The 16,949-nt window shown below is 41.7% G+C and overlaps 1 protein-coding gene across 6 annotated transcripts in view; it reads right to left on the bottom strand.

The window, feature by feature from the left end:
* The window catches only part of LOC128742770 (transmembrane protein 47), a 71,738-nt gene that overhangs the window by 41,515 nt on the left and 13,274 nt on the right, over positions 1–16,949 (bottom strand). For 2 of the 6 annotated variants that reach the window (XM_053839234.1, XM_053839250.1), the window contains exon 2: positions 8,521–8,940. The gene's annotated coding sequence lies outside the window, so the exon portion shown is untranslated. The other 4 variants (XM_053839242.1, XM_053839225.1, XM_053839265.1 and 1 more) reach the window with 4 other exon arrangements.

Raw genomic sequence — 16,949 nt, 5'->3', positions numbered from 1 at the left:
TTGTAGACCGACCTTCAATGAAGCCGGCTTGATAAGTTCCCACAAATCTATTCGCAATTGATGATAGACGGCGAAAAATGATTTGGGACAGCATTTTATAGGCGGCATTAAGAACGGTGATCGCTCGATAGTTCTCACAGTCCAACTTGTCGCCCTTTTTATAGATCGGACAGATAACCCCATCTTTTCACTCCTCCGGTAGCTGTTCCGTATCCCAAATTCTAGCAATTAGTCGGTGCAGACAAACGGCCAGCTTTTCTCGTTCCATTTTAATAAGCTCCGCTCCGATGCCATCTTTTCCAGCTGACTTGTTGTTCTTTCGCTGCATGATGGCCTCCTTAACTTCGCCTATCGTTGGGGCTGGCACTTCTTCCCCGTTTGTTGCACCGTCGAAATCGCTTTCCCCGCCGTCATGGTTCTGCGCCTGGGCGCCATTCAGGTGTTCGTCGAAGTGCTGCTTCCACTTTCACTTGTAGAACTTTCGCGTTTCCTGAGAACGATGCAGCCGCTCCAACTCTACATATTTCTGCTCTTCCAGGTAGCGCTTTTTCTCCCGAAAGATTTGGTTTCGCTGCATATTCTGTTTGTGTCTTTCCACGTTCTGCCGTGTGGCACTGCGCATCTTGGCCGCCCGCGCAGCGTTCTCTTCATCCATCACCCTCCTACATTCATCGTCAAACCAATCGTTCCGCTGATTCCGGGCCACATGCCCGATGGAGCTCTCCGCTACACTGCCGATAGCTGTTTCGATAGTGTTCCAACAGTCTTCGAGAGGGGCTTCCTCCAGGGGCTTCCTTTCGAGTGAATGCACGTAGTTTGCGGCGACGTCTGGCTGCTTCAGCCGCGCGAGATCTAACCGAGGCTGGCGTCGGTACCGAATGTTGTTCACAACGGAGAGTCTTGGGCGCATCTTAACCTTCACTAGCTAGTGGTCCGAGTCAACGTTAGCGCTTCGATAGGATCTGACGTCGATAATGTCTGAGAAGTGCCGACTCTCGATCAAAACGTGGTCAATCTGTGATTCTGTCTGATTTGGTGACCTCCAGGTGTACTTGTGGTGGATTCTGTGCTGGAAAAAGGTACTACGTACGGCCATATTCTTGGAGGCGGCAAAGTCGATAAGTTTTAGGCCCATTTCATTGGTCCGCTCGTGTGCACTGAACCTTCCAATCACCGGTTTGTATTCATCCTCCTGGCTGACCTGAGCATTGAAATCCCCGATGACGATCTTGATATCATGTTTTGGCCAGTGGTCGTATTCACCTCCAACTGCGCGTAGAATTCATCCTTGTCGTCATCGGTACTTCTGAGGTGAGGGCTGTGCACGTTGATGATGCTTATATTGGAGAATCGGCCCTTGATTCTCAACCTGCACATTCGAGGATTGATTGGCCACCACCCAGTCACCCGTTTCCGCATCTCGCCCATCACTATGAAAGCTGTACCCAGCTCGTGTGTGTGTGTTTCTCTAACAAATAATTATCAACTTTATGTATACATTGTTAATACTGACGATTGAAATACGCATGAATATTGCATGAAAATTGTAAATTATATATGATAGCATTTTTTTGTTCCTAAAAGCAAAGCATATAGGTGCTACATTCCATTTTTTTTTTAACTTAACCCTTTGAAGCGATTTGAAAATTAACAATTAAGTGTTGGTAACTTTTTATGGGTTATTTTTGCAAATGATGACCGAAAGTTCATTTTTCCGTACACTGTTTAGAGGAAAAGAGCTTACGTAATTGCTAAAAGCTTTAAAGATAGCTGCTTTCACTGAAAAAAATAAAATTGAAGCAGTTTAGCAAATAATTCCCTCGCCGATGCACACTGGTTCAGGGGGTTTTCGTAAAAATGCGGAAAATCATTACCACACAATACAGCATTTGTTGGTTATTATTAAGTTTTCATAAGTGATGAAATAAATATATGTAGATAAAAAATATAAAGGAAGAGAAAGATGTAGCAGGTTAATATATCGTAGACGATCACCAGAATTCGTTGCTACTGAATGAATCAACAGTTAGCTATTCTTTAGCAACAGCATTCAACGAGTCATTCCTTCTTACATGAAAGCCGTGAAGAAATCGTACAAGTACTAGCTCCGCAATTATCCTGTGGGCTGCGGAATTTGTCAAATACATGCAGAAGGTCAAGTTCTGAAAATGGAATGTAGCACTAAGGCTTTGTAAATGAATTTTTGTCAAATGACTTTATGATTTTTACAGAGTAACCACAAGGTCTAAGGAAAACGAAAGCAGATAGATTTTTTTGCGGAACTAATCCAGCTTTTGTTTCATTGTTGTAAACTAACGTTATTGGCCAAATTCAACATTTCATTTGGTTTCAGTTATTCTGTTTAATTATTGATCTACAATATGGAATCGGTTCAGTTTGGGTAAAAAACTATGAGTTAAATAACTATACTGTGACGACTAATCAATGTTGCTTTCGTAAATATTTTATTAAAGTGAGCCGACACAAGCCATTAATGTTAATTGAAATATTGAAATAAATAAATAATGCCAACAGAGGCATGACATTGATTATTATATAGCATTTAATTCCTAGAGTCAAGGCAGTTGAAATTATACTAGCAAGTTTATTTCGTTCGTAGCACATGACGAATTATCCTTATCATTGCTTTCCGTGTTAATGTTTCCCAGATATGCTGTACACAGTAATAGTTGTAATGTTAGCCAATGTAATTGGATAAACCGCATGACAACGTCATAACCAGCTGCACCTATTCAGTTTAGCTATGGTACTGAGTATGACAAGGGTTCTAGCAACAGACGTAAGACTAATGACCCGGAGTTATTGCTCTGTTCGCTGGATATCTGCATAGCTAACTACCGTGTGAGGGTGGGATTGTAAATGGAGAACAAAAACACGAGTAATTATTGTGCCTATTATGGTCGCACTGATGATGATGTTGACTGTAATGCAGATGAAAAACCGACCTATTGTAAAATTGAAATGTTTGGTTGCAGCAGTTGGCATGCTATACGGTTGGAATGATCTGTTGTATACGTGCAAAACGTAAACAAACAAATTCACACGTGCGAAAACGAGCAACCAATATATGCTTGCTTAATTTTGAACACATGGTTTAGGTATAAAAATAACACAAACAGTTATTGCCTATTACTGTCGTTTCAAGCAGTCAGCATAACTGAAATGAGTAAGGACAAACTAGTAGCCCTATATCTTTTCAATAGCACAATACGCCTGTTTTTTGTATGGTCTAATCATAGTGTGGAAATTATTAGGTGCCACGTGCCAACATAACTGATTGACTAAAATACGTTTCAGTGACACAACACGGATTAACTGCAGTTGAATATTCAGAGCAAAGAATCGGGAATCAAAAACCGAGCAACAACAGCACGTACTAATCAGCTTTTAAATACCGTGGAGCCCCGTTAATTTGAATGATTACTCATGCAAACTAACGGGTTCATTTTTAATTTGAAGAACTGGCAACCCTAAATAAACTGAAACTTGTATAAGCTGGTTGCCCTGCCCTTTGTTATCCATATCCAAATATCGACTTTGACCAGTATCTCGTCGTTTGCAAGATTCGCGCAAGATTGACGAACGCGGCGAAGGCTCGCACTGAATGGACGCTACGTATAAACATTCACCGGTTGACGGCAGATGGAGTTGCGGTGGAATCTACCAAAAAGTTTGATAAACGAAACGCAGAACAGCAGGAAGAAAGGGAAGGATATATAAGTGGACTCTGGAGGTACCTCCAGGCTGCGATATCAGATCTACGGATTTTTGTGCATGCTTAAATTTGGGACCCACTCTTTTACTCGAGATCAGTGAAACTATCCTGTCTTGTCTAAACATGTACATAATATGAAGATTATATGAAGTATTCTTTGTCTGAAGTCTGCTGCTCGATTCTAAACTCACAGAAAATGAGAAAATTGAAGGGTCCCAAATTTAAGCAAGCACTAAAATCCGTAGATCTGACAACGCTGCCTCCAGGGTGCCATTGAAATGTCTGCGATAGAGATGATAGGCACGACGTATAGAAGACAGCGTAATAGCGGGTACGACACCGAATGCCAGAGAGTGGTAGATGAAAGGAACCAGACGCAGGAGTCGCATGCTCACTGCGGCTACACGTCAGAACAGAGAAAAATATAGAGAAACTAGAGCTGCGGGAGAAGATCCCACCGTCTAAAAAACGCGGGTACGAGGAGCACGTGCTCGCCGGCGCAGAGGAAGAATTCGTCAGCAACGACACACGGAGTATCTACAAAATGGTGAGACGCAGAAATGTTGCCATGCCTGTAATGTGCGACGATAGTGCTGGCAACCTGCTTACTGACAAAATGGTGGTAGCAGCACTTTCAGACGCTGTTACACACGAAGAATAGCAAGAACAGGATCAGAATTGTGAGCGATGTCCAAGCTGTGGAGCCACCAACACCGTAGGAGGTTAAGAATAGTGAGTTGAAAAACGGGAAGGTTGCTGGGAAGGACGATATCTTGGCCGAACTTCTAAAAGCGAGGAGCGAGCGGCTGTGCGAAGCAATCCAGCGTGTCATTGTCAGGATCTGGGAGGAAGAACGGAGGATTTAAAAAAAACATCGACTCGAATGTAAAAACTATCGAGGCATTACATTGCTCAATTCTGCCTATCAGATGCTCTCCCGCATCCTGTTCTGTAGACAAGCCGTAAGCGGACTACTTCTTCGGCGAATGTCAAGCTAGCTTTCGCGAGCATCGCTCCACGACGGGTCAGATGTTTACTTTGCGTCAGTTATTAGACAAGTTCCAGGAGAACTTGCAGACTCATTTGCGTAAGAATAGCGGGTGAACCCTCAGCCGATTTCGTGACGTCGGATGGATTGAAGCAAGGGTATTCTCACTAATCACTAATTTGCTATTCAACATTGATTTGGAAGTTGCAATACAAAGAGCAAATGTGGAAAGAAATGGTACTATTACATGCTTCTTGTTTTGCGGATGACGTCCCGGTGGCCCTTTACGGACAAGAATCTTGGATGCTAAAGGAAGCTGATCAACGAATGCTTGGGAGTTTTGAGGGTAAAATTCTGCAATCTATACTTGGTCTCAAGTGGAAAATGGAGTGTGGCGTAGACACATGGGCTACGAGCTGCATCAAGTATACAAATATGCTGATATAGTAAACGTAGTATAATGTGGTAGACTGCGCCGTGCTGGACACGTGGCCACAATGCCCTACGAAAGAGTAGCCAAAACTCTTTTCAGTAGAGAACCAGGAAGAGGCGGGGACTTCGGGGCAGACCCCGCACGCCATGGGTGTGCGCTGTTGAGGACGATGCACATTCAGCTAGTGTTCGACGGGATTGGAGAACGGCAGTCCTGGAGTGACAGTACAAAGCACTGGAAGACCATAATTCGTTCGGCGCAGGATCGATAATGGATTGTCGCCACTAAAGTAAGTAAGTAAGACCATGAATTCGGAAGTACAAAAGGAAAGGCCTCTACAAGCTGACTTTACCTTTCGTTACCATGACGATCCATTTACGTTCTGAGGGGCCACCCATATACCACGTGGACAGCTTAGAGGGGGTGGCCCAGGCGACGAAAACGGAGTAGCGATTGAAAATTAGGAACATGGAACTGGCGGTTTCGAAGTTTCCTCGGAAGTACTCAGGTGCTTTCTAAAGAAGTGAAGAGCCGCAAGTTCGACATCGTAGCGCTGCAGGAGGTATGCTGGAAGAAACGGTGGTACGTACGTATAGAGATGTTCATACCATCTGCCAGAGTTGCGGCAATACACACGAGCTGGGTACAGCTTTTATAGTGATGGGCGAGATGCAGAAGCGGGTGATCGGGTGGTGGCCGATCAACCCGCTAATGTGCAGATTAAGAATCAAGGGCCGATTCTTTAATATTAGCATAATTAACGTGCACAGCCCTCACCTCGGAAGTACTGATGATGACAAAGACAAATTCTACGCGCAGTTGGAGCGTGAATACGACCGCTGCTCAAGACATGATGTCAAAATTATCATCGGGTACTGTAATGCTCAGGTTGGTCAGGAGGAGGAATTCAAACCGTTGATTGGACGGTTCGGCGCACACCCGCAAACGAACGAAAACGGCCTAAGACTTGTCGACTTCGCCGCCTTCAACAACATGGCCATACGTAGTACCTTCTTCCAGCATAACCTCTGCCATCGGTACATCTGGAGATCACCCAACCAGACAGAATCACAAATCGACCACGTTCTGATAGATGGTCGGCACTTTTCAGACATTATCGACGTCAGAACCTATCCGGGCCTTAACATCGATTCGGATCGCTACCTAGTGATGGTAAGGATACGTCAAAAAATATCTGTTGCGAACAATATACGATACCAGCGCTCGCCACGTTATAATCTAGCGCAACTAAAGCAACCGGATGTCGCCAAAAACTACGCGTTATTTCTCGAAACCGCGCTGTCGGAAGGGGGTAAGCTGGATGAAGCCACTCTTGAGGACTGTTGGAATGCCGTGAAAACAGCCATTAACAGCGTAGCGGAGAACGTCCTAGGCCGTGTGGCACCGGATCAACGTAACGAATGGTTTGATCAGGAATGCAAGCAGATATTGACTGAGAAGAACGTAGCGCGGGTACAAGTGCTGCGTAGAGCCACTCGTCAGAATGTTAAGCGATACAAACAGAAGCGGAGGCAGCAAACCCGACTCTCCAAGGAGAAGAAGCGCCACCAAGAGGAGAAGGAATGCGAAGAACTCGAACAGCTTTCACGACACAAGAAAGTTCTATCAGAGATTCAACGGATTTCGCAAAGGCTATGTGCCGCGGGCCGAAATGTGCAGAGATAAAGATGAAGGTATCTTGACTGACGACCGTGTGGTGATCGAAAGGTGGAAGAAGCACTACGATGAACACCTGAATGGCGTGCAGGCGGAAGACCATGATAGCGAAGGAAATGACTACATTGGTGTAGCAAGCCACGAAGATTTGCCACCCCCATAGATAAGGGAAGTTAAAGAAGCCATCTAGCGGCTGAAGAGCAACAAAGCAGTGGGAAAGGATGGCATTGGAGCGGAACTTATTCAAATGGGCCCGAACAAGTTGGCCGGTTGTCTGCATCTACTAATTGTCAAGATTTGGGATACGGAACGACTACCGGAGGAGTGGAAAGACGGGGTTAACTGCTCTATCTACAAGAAGGTGATAAGCTGGATTGTGAGAACTACCGAGCGATCACTATTCCGAATGCCGTCTACAAATTGCTGTCCCCTTTACGCTACGTTGCAAATAAACGATATGATAGCGTAAACTGACAAGAGCTATGGAAAATTTTAGACGAAAACGACTTTCCGGGTAAGCTTACTAGACTTATTATGGCAACGATGGATGGGATCCAGTGCTGGCGGGCGGGACCGAGCGCGACAGGATCCGCTACCTGTCAGTACCGTGGTAATCGACGGGGATGAGTTCGAGGTAGTCGACAAGTTCGTATATCTTGGCTCACTGGCAATAGAGGACAACAATACCAGCCATGAGATTGAAAGACGTATTACCAGCGGAAGTCGGACCTACTACGGACTCCACAAACACTTGCGGTCGAACAATCTGAGCCCCCGTACAAAGTGCACACTGTACAAAACGCTAATTAGACCGGTTGTCCACTACGGGCACTAAACGTGGACATTGCTAGAAGAGGACCTACGAGCACTCGAGGTTTTCGAACGGCTCGTGCTGAGAACCATCTTTGGCGGAGTGCAAGAGAACGGTGTATGGAGACGAAGAATGAACCACGAACTTCCTCGTCTATACGGCGAACCAAGTATTCAGAAAGTGGTTGAAGCTGGACGGATACGTTGGGCAGGACATGTTGCTAGAATGCCGGACAACTATCCTGCAAAAATGGTCTTCGCATCGAATCCGGTAGGAACAAGACGGAGAGGGGCACAACAAGCGAGGTGGCAAGACCAGGTGGAGCAAGATCTGGCGAGCAGGGATAGTGCCCGCGGAACTGGAGACCAGCTGCCATGGACCGAAATAGATGGAGAAATTATACTGCGCAGGCCTAGTCGTAAGACGTTAGGCCAATTAAGTAAGTAAAGTAGAAACTTAAGCAGAAAACGACGGGAGCAATCACCAGCGACATTAGTCAGATCAAGCTGACCGATGAGCGGTATCAACAGTAAAGTGAGAGGATTTCTTCTAAGTAATGATGAATGATCTGTTTCAGTTTTGTTTTTATGACCATTCTATCACCATTAGAAATTGTATCGAATGAAAGAATTCGAAAAAATACACGTATTAGAAAGTGTCCCATTTCAAAATGTTCTGAGCTTTATTTGTTTAGCCCTATTTTCTATAAAAATAAGATTAGGATTATTTGTAATCAGGTTCACGAATCGAGAGCTGTTGTTGACACTGCTCTGCCAACACTAGAAATGAAATTATAGCGATTCCAATATGAGGAAGGCAAAATGTAAAGCAAACAATACTCCTTAAGCATAATAAAACTTTTCTTATTCACTTACCTTGGACTGCTGGTTTATAGCACCGCCTATGTTTGAACAAGTGCGGTGACCTGCTCTCCGCTGTTCGTAGACACTCGCAACGAATGTCAATCTTCGTTCTTAGATAAACAAGCGGCAGTAGTGCAGCGCTGAACGGTTTTAGTATCAGCAATCAAACGCAATCAAAACACTTCACGATTTTAGTTTTTTAGTAAGCTTTCTCACACGCGAACTACAAGCAGCTAACAATTCAAACTCAGCTGATCACACTTCATAAACTGTCAACCTTTTCCACTTGCTTTCCAATTTTCATTCAAAAGCATACAAAAGTCTTATCTGCATTTGCTTTACTGGGATCGTATGTTCACTTTTGGTATTGATTTTGGCAAATTGCGACCATGGAATGCCTTTCAACGGGGAATGTTTGCAGAAGAGGGTCACCTATATGGATTTGCAAGCACAAACATAGGTAGTTTATTGTATAAGCAAATTTATTGTTTGTTTGTCGTTCATTTGTTTGTCTTGGAAAAAGTGGATTACATGAGTAACATAAGAGCATGTTGAATATTTAAAACATGGTATGAATATAATAGTGCAGCTGTTATGAAGTTTTTGAACTTAAGAATGTGCAATTTGAAAAAAATATGAGAAAACAATTAAACGACATTATTGAAAAATATCTCGTGAATATGGAGAATTGAATATTAAACTTTTCATGCTACTTCGTGTACACTTTTGACATATCACTGTTGCTTTACTAAACACACATGTTTTCTAAAAGTAGTTAGTTACTGACGATATAGCGTGTTGTAGCAATGAACACAAGCAAGCAACCAATATTTCCGAACAGAGCAAAGGAAAGGCGAAGTGGAAAACTTTTCCAATTCGACTGAGATTTTGTCGCGTGTTTTCTTTAATCTTCCGTGACTTTTTGTTTTTCTTTCCTTTTTCTTCAAACGACTGGTATAAACCTTAGTAGTAGCTCGAGACTAGTAGCAAGCCTCAATTTCCACTTAGGCAAATCAAATATTTTTCTCGTAAAAATGTTTGTTCTTGCTATTGATTGTGCTTTTTATTTCGCTAGGATATACACAGAGGATTGCTCCGTATCGAACCTACACATTCACGTATTTTGCTGAACTAAACGATCAATTAGCTGCTGAGATGTTTTCTCGCGGGGGTACAGCAATTCTTCACTTTTCGCTTCTTTCGAGGTGCTCCTCTGCGTCGTACGGCTGCCGTTGTTTGTATACCCGCAAGCTGCATCCAATACACGATTTTTAGCTGCTGTCACTGTGTTGAAATACTAGATACTAGCATTTACGTACTTTCTGGCAATGTGCATTTCACTATCACGCTTGGGGTTTTAGCAGCTCCTTCGGGATCAGTATCAAACACAAACGTTTTATTAGTTTTGGTTAGTTGTTGATTGCATGCGTATTGAAAGAGAGAAAAAAGAAAAAAATCAATAAGCAATGATTTATACGTAACCTTGTTACGGTAATAATAACCATGTTGTGCTGAAAACAAGAAATATTTAGCAAAATCGGTGGCAACCACAAACAAACAAGTGTTTTAATAATCAATGTTAACAAGCAATACTCTTCGTCAAATCAATTTGATAGCTTTCTTCGTATACATTTAGGTCTAATATGTCTATTTCGTGATACGATACTGTGTGGAGAGTAGAACAGTGTCATATTAATATTATCAATTTCTTATTCAAGCTTTTCTGATACTTTTAATCACAGCCTGTTCATGAGAAATAAACAAAAAAAGATGAAAACTTTTCTTAAATTAAAGTTTAGGATGGGGTTTCTATTAGTTGCCAATATGTTTAAATCGAGATGGATTGACAACCAAATTTGTTTGAAATTTTTTTTCACCAATATTTAGCGGTTGATTTATAGGTTCAAAAGGCAATTCGTAGCAGTCTTTGGTTATACGGTTTCCGAGAGATTCGGTATCAGTTTTGCGGGGGCGTGGCTGTGGGGTGTGAATTGAGCAAGTGAGAGTTACTTTTTGCTGAATTAGCATACCTACGGGTGAAAATATGCCTGTTGCGAACGGAGTGCTTTGAGCATCTTGCCCCTACTGAGCTGTGGGGCTCTGCTGGTACGATCAATCTTTGTTGTCCCTTGCGTCACGTGAAAGTTCTGTCACGAGATATGAATGTTTTGTCCCATTCCCCTTTTGGAGATTACACCAAATTTGTTCTGGTGCGGGTGACGTAGTGATTCTCACATAGATCAGTGTGAATGTTGTAGTGATCCTCACAGGGTTCATTATGATTTTCATAATCTATATCATTGTTCAAGATATATGAGTTCTGCAATGCACCGGTTGCGGATAGCGAATAGCCTCCAGATATGGAGATTAGGTGCAAATATAATAAGCACCCCCGGATAAGCAGCAGGAGCTCGTTAGGGCCGAGAGATGCGTAGTGGGCTCTACAAGTCTCCCCTAACGGCCTCTTGAAGGCTAGTAGAAACCGCCATAAGCACCTTAGCTCGGTGCGTTTGTTCTCCAGGAAGAGTGGCCCAAACAGCGTTTGTACTCCAGAGAAGCGGCTGAGTTTCGAAATGCTGTGTCTCCCAGCTACACCTAAGATGCAGCCCTGTCTGCGAGGCTAGGTAGTGCAGTTCTGGTAAGGCGGCCTACTGCACAACTAACAAACACCCCAGAAAAATGAAATTTTAGGAAAACAGGATTGGACAAACGGTATAAGACACGGCAATGTTTAATGGACTCTGATTGGAAACTCGGTACTTGGAACGTCAGAACCTTGTTGGAACAAGATGGCAGCCCTCCAAGAAGTAAGATGACGAGGCTCAGGAGAACAGGAATTCCGGGCGGGGTAAGAGCAGAGGCAGGCGTTGGGTTTAGGGTACTGGGCAAGCAGAAGAAACGAGTCATTCGATGAAAGCCGGTGAGTGACTGTATCTGCCTGTTGAGGATCAAGGGCAAGTTCTTCAACTATAGCTTGATCAGTACATACGCTCCAATGAACGACAAACCCGATGGTATGAAGGAATCGTTTTATGAATACCTTGGGCCCAGATGCCGCTGAACATCCCACTATGGGCCAGAAATTGAAATTTCGGGACAAAAATATTTGCGGTTAAACGGCGTGTCTCAGCTCGATGTAGTCTTCGGCAACTTTTTGAATGAAAAAATGATGCATCTTTTGAAGGGGTCGTCCAATATTTACGTGTTACTTTAACAACAATTTAAGTAATAACTTTTTGAGTAAATTTTTTTTCACCTTTTTGGTTTCAGAATATTAAAGATAAACCAATTTCAAGTATTTTTTCTGAAGATATCAAGCTTCTACCTTTTACCCATTTTCAGCAATAGACCTTTGTTTATAAACGACACCTCCAATCGCATTTCTTCTTGTAACATGTTTATTTCAACAGACAGCTCAATGTGATGTTTTAGACAACATTTTGCACATTAAAGAGGAATATTTTTGCTGGAGACTGTTTCGTTTTTTCTGCATTAATTAATAAGATATAACTATTTTTACGCTAAAAACCGTTTGATGAAAAATGTGTATTTTTTCAAGGGTGGTGTCTTCGGAGAAGTAAAATAATAAAATAAAGCGCATCTTTCTGCACTATTAGGGTGACCATGAATTCACCTATTAGGGTGATACAAACTTTTATTTTCTTAAATAATTTTTAAAAAAAGTTTTTTTCTCCAAAAGTTGCAGAAAATACTAAAATAAGCAACTTTGCTGAATAAAGTAACTATCTATCTCTTACCGGTTACGAAATATAATGATGTGTTAAAAAAGAGCATTTGAAAATCAATTACACTCAATAACTTTGCACACGATTATTTTATTACGAATGTTCTACAAAGTTATTTAGTATGTTGAAATACATATTTTCACAATACAATACAATACAGATTGTTTGACGCTAGGACGCATATTTATTAAGTTATAAAATGTATGAAAAAAAATCCGTACTATTCCCAGGTATTCCCAGGTATTCTCTGAAATACACATTTGGGCAGATAGCTTTAATAATTCCCTACAAATTGGTATACAAACTAATTGCAGATACTTGCAGATGGCTAAGATATTCGGATTTTTCATCAGACGGGTTTTAACCTTAAATCAGTTATATCTTATTAATTAATGCATATAAAGCAAAACAGTCTTCGGCAAAAATATTGCTCTTTTATGTGCAAAATATTTTCTAGAACATCACATTGAGCTGTCTGTTGAAATAAACATGTTACAAGAAGAAATGTGATTTGAGGGGTCGTTTATAAACAAAGGTCTATTGCTGAAAATGGGTAAAAGGTAGAAGTTTGACATCTTCACAAAAATTACTTGAAATTGGTTTATCTTTAATATTTTGAAACCAAAAAGGTAAAAAAAAGTTTACTCAAAAAGCTATTTCTTAAATTGTTGTTCAAGTAACGCTTAAATATTGGACGACCCTTTCAAAATATGCATCAATTTTTTATTCAAAAAGTTGCCGAAGACCACTTTGAGCTGAGACATGCTGTTTAACCGCAAATATTTTTGTCCTGAAATTTTACCGACTCGATTGTAGTAACTATCGGGGCATAACACTTCTAAATTCTAAATTTCTATATCCCTTCCATATTCTGTTATACAGATTGAGACCGTTATCAGAATCCTTTGTTGGCGATTACCAGTGTGGGTATCCCTGACAAATTTCGAGAATAGAACTTGCGGACTCACCATCTGTTTGTGGATTTTAAGACAGCGTACGATTCAGTGAAAAAAATTAATTATGGCAGATAATGCTCGAACACGGCTTTCCGACCAAGCTAATAAAACTGTGTCGTAAAACGCCAAATCAAAATCAAGCGTCAGAAAAGTTGGTGAAATATGCATTTGTGACGTTAGATGGATAGAAACAAGGCGATGCACTCTCTATCCTACTATTTAATATAGCACTTAAAGGGGGGATACGAAGAGCAGGCGTACAAAGGAATGGAATCATCATCACTAAATCGCACATGCTCCTAGGCTTTGCGGATGACATCGACATAGAGCTATTATAGGGGCATTTGTGCCTTTCAAAAGAGAATCTGCGAGAATCGGACTGTTCATCAACACGAAGTACATAGTTGCTGGCAGAGAGCGTGTAAGACTGAATGATGTAGGATCTGAGGTGGAAACAGATGGGGAACGGTACGAGCTTGTCGACGAATTCACATATCTGGGAACTCTGATAACATGCGACAATGATGTCACTCAAGATGGGAAGAGACGTGTTGCTACTGCAAATAGGGCTTTCTACGCAATCCGTAGCCAGTTAAAATCACGAAGCTTGCGGACGCGTACAAAATTAGCTATGTGGCCCTCTACGGTCATGAGTCATGGTCACAGAAGTTCGAGAATTCGCAAATTGAATATATACACCAAGCATCGACAAGCAATTTTATCACCAAGTATTGACCAAAATGAATGAAAATATGAATATCGTATGCAAAGCAAAAGTGCGAAATAATACCTTCTGGTGCTTCTAAAGCCACTAACACTACTTTAAACTATTCTCTATTGACGGTAATACTATTTAGGACACTTTCTGGCATTCCCGGGTATTTTGTATCCATTAAATCGGCCGCGTTCAAAGTTCAACATTCAATTTTTGAACGAACTTGCGATGCTCATGATGAGCTATACTCGTGATAAAGTCAAATGCCGATAAATGCATCATCGGCAGCAGAAGCGAATAATATATGTTCATGAGGGGCGTTCATCGTTTCAAATGTTCATTTTTTCCTGAATTCTCCAACCACTGGTCATGGACCTTGAGAGAAGCAGATCGGCGTATGCTTGGTGTATTTGAACAAAAAATTTACGGTCAATACATGCCGGCAAGATGGAAAACGGCGAATGGCGTAGACGCATAAACCAACAGTTGTACGAGGTGTATAAACATGATGACTTTGTGAAGCTGATCAGACGCCGGCGGTTACAGTGGGCTGGACATGTAGCCCGAATGCCAGGAGAAAGGCCAACGAAAATAGTGTTCAGCAGAGAATCTGGGCGAGGTCGTCGGTTTCGAGGTAGGCGACGCACTCGTTGGAAGCGTGCGATCGAGGAAGATGCACGCGCAGCACCAGTGCAGGGTGACTGGAGACTGGCAGCCCAAAACCAAGAATCCTGGAAATCATTAATATGGCACGGGAGGGTAAGGCTTGTTCGCGACAAAATCTGGACACCTCAATTTTGCAATAAAACAAATTTGCTAGAAGTTTAATCCATGAAACAATTTCAATATAATTTCATGTGTGCATCGTTAATAATTATCAAACAAATTAACATTACTTATTTGGTCTGCATGAAAAATTGGCGAACTTTGGAGTTTACCCTTGCCATGAGGGTCAGTGCAAACCAATTTAGCTGCGTTTGTCCAAGATTTTCGAAATGTATCTATAGTTGTTGCTTATTGTTTGTGCCGGGGCCCTCTCTCTTCACCAAAGCCCAATACCGCTCAATGGGACGTAACTCTGGACAGTTAGGTGGATTCGCCTCCTTCGGTACAATAAGGACTCCATTAGCATCATACCATTCCAAAACATCTTTGGCGTAGTGACAGGATGCCAAATCAGGCCAAAATAGCGAGGGTACATCATGGCTGTGCAGGAACGGTAACAATCGTTTCTGCAGGCATTTTTCACGGTGTATTTCCTTGTTAACCGTTCCCGTAGTGATGCAACTTTTGCTTGCTCGAACACAGATGCATATGGCCTGCCATACTAAATACTTTTTGGGGAACTTGGCTTACTTCTTTGTCCTAAAATGCTCTGCAACGCCATTCCGTTTTATGGCAGTGTAAAAAGACATACCAGGAAGCTGTTTAAAGTCTTCTAGGACATACGTTTCATCGTCCATTATAACGCATGAAAACTTCGTTAAATATTCGCGATAAAGCTTACGAGCGCGTGGTTTGGCCGTCGTATTTTGCTTATCATTACGGTTTGGCACAGTCCTCACCTTGAAAGACTTCATGCCTTGTCGTTGCTTAGAAGTGTACACGAATGTTGGCGATTTATTTTACGAGCAATGGTACGTACAAAAAGATCTGGGTTACTCCGTAATATGTGTTTTACCTTCGCATCCTTGTGGTGGTTGCTCAGATACGTTTTTGTTCCACTACCCTTCTTCCTAGCTGTTGTCAAGCGAATATCGAACGATTTTAAAACACTGTGAACAGTGCTTGGAGGAAATCCAAGTTTTTTGGCAAGTTTTCTTAACGAGAGATCCGGATTTTCATTGCGACCGCACACAATTGCTTTTCGCACCTGCTCTTCTTCTGACGCCATTTTACGCTGAGCGCTTGTAATATAAACAAGTGTTATATTTTCAGAAAGAACAGACATACGTCTACCACTCTGCAAAACATTTCACTCATTGTTAATGTATTTCTAAAGCTGTGTGTGTTCGGGGGTGTCCAAATTTTGTCACGAACAAGCCTTAGTTTCGACCCATTAAGTGATGGTGTCTATTCTATTGATCGGCCTATGGCCTAGTTCTAGTCGAAGAACAGGTGGTTTTGACGTTCTTTGAATAAAAAATAGTAGATTACCGCCATCCGGGGTGAGATTGTGCCACGGGGGTGAGATTGTGCCAAAAACCAAAAATGTTTATTTGTGAAAATTTATTATATCTATAGAAACTTGTGACCCAAATTCAAAATTATGATGAACATAACATATTTATTCATAGCTTATAATGAAACCCAGATGATATTAGCAAACTATTTAGCCTAAACAGGGTTTCAAAGTTCGCGATCAAAAATACTCGGAAATAACGCTTGTAAAAAATGTCCCGCGTAAACCGACCCAAACAAGAAATCGCATCAACTTGAAATTTTGAAGGTATATAAACTAATCATTTACAATGTATTGAAAGGTTATTATGCGTTGGGTAAGTTTTGATTACGAAAATAATATTTTTCGAAACTTTGTACTTTTCGAGCTTCACGGGGGTGAGATTGTGCCAAGCCATAATGATCGATTCAATTTGTGGATTTCACATACACAACAAAAATACGTCAGTATACACCAGTATACTCACATTCTTCACTCTTGTGCACAATATTTTGACAGATTAGATTGCATCATCCATTTTGGAGCAAACAGCATCATAGGTCTGCTAAATAATTTAAACTAATTTTACTTTTTCTCTGGAAATTTCAGATACTTTGAATAAACACTCTAATATAAGACGAATATATTATAGCGTGTATAAACTGCTAGTTTTAAGGAGGGGGAGGGGCGTGGGATAGGCCACATGTTCTGCGGCCGCGGGTTCTCGAACGAAGTAATGATTACTTTTGTTAAATGATCAAATAGGTGTGCCCCCTTAGGGTACACCCCTTCATATATATCCCCCTTGTTAACCCTAGAAACGCTACTGGCTATATAAAGGCTGTCCATTGACTACGAACTCA

The sequence above is a fragment of the Sabethes cyaneus genome, chromosome 1 (genome assembly GCF_943734655.1).
Source record: "Sabethes cyaneus chromosome 1, idSabCyanKW18_F2, whole genome shotgun sequence".
Taxonomy (NCBI): Eukaryota; Metazoa; Arthropoda; class Insecta; order Diptera; family Culicidae; genus Sabethes; species Sabethes cyaneus.
The sequence above is the reverse complement of the archived record's forward strand: the minus strand, read 5'-3'. Positions and strand labels throughout refer to the sequence as shown.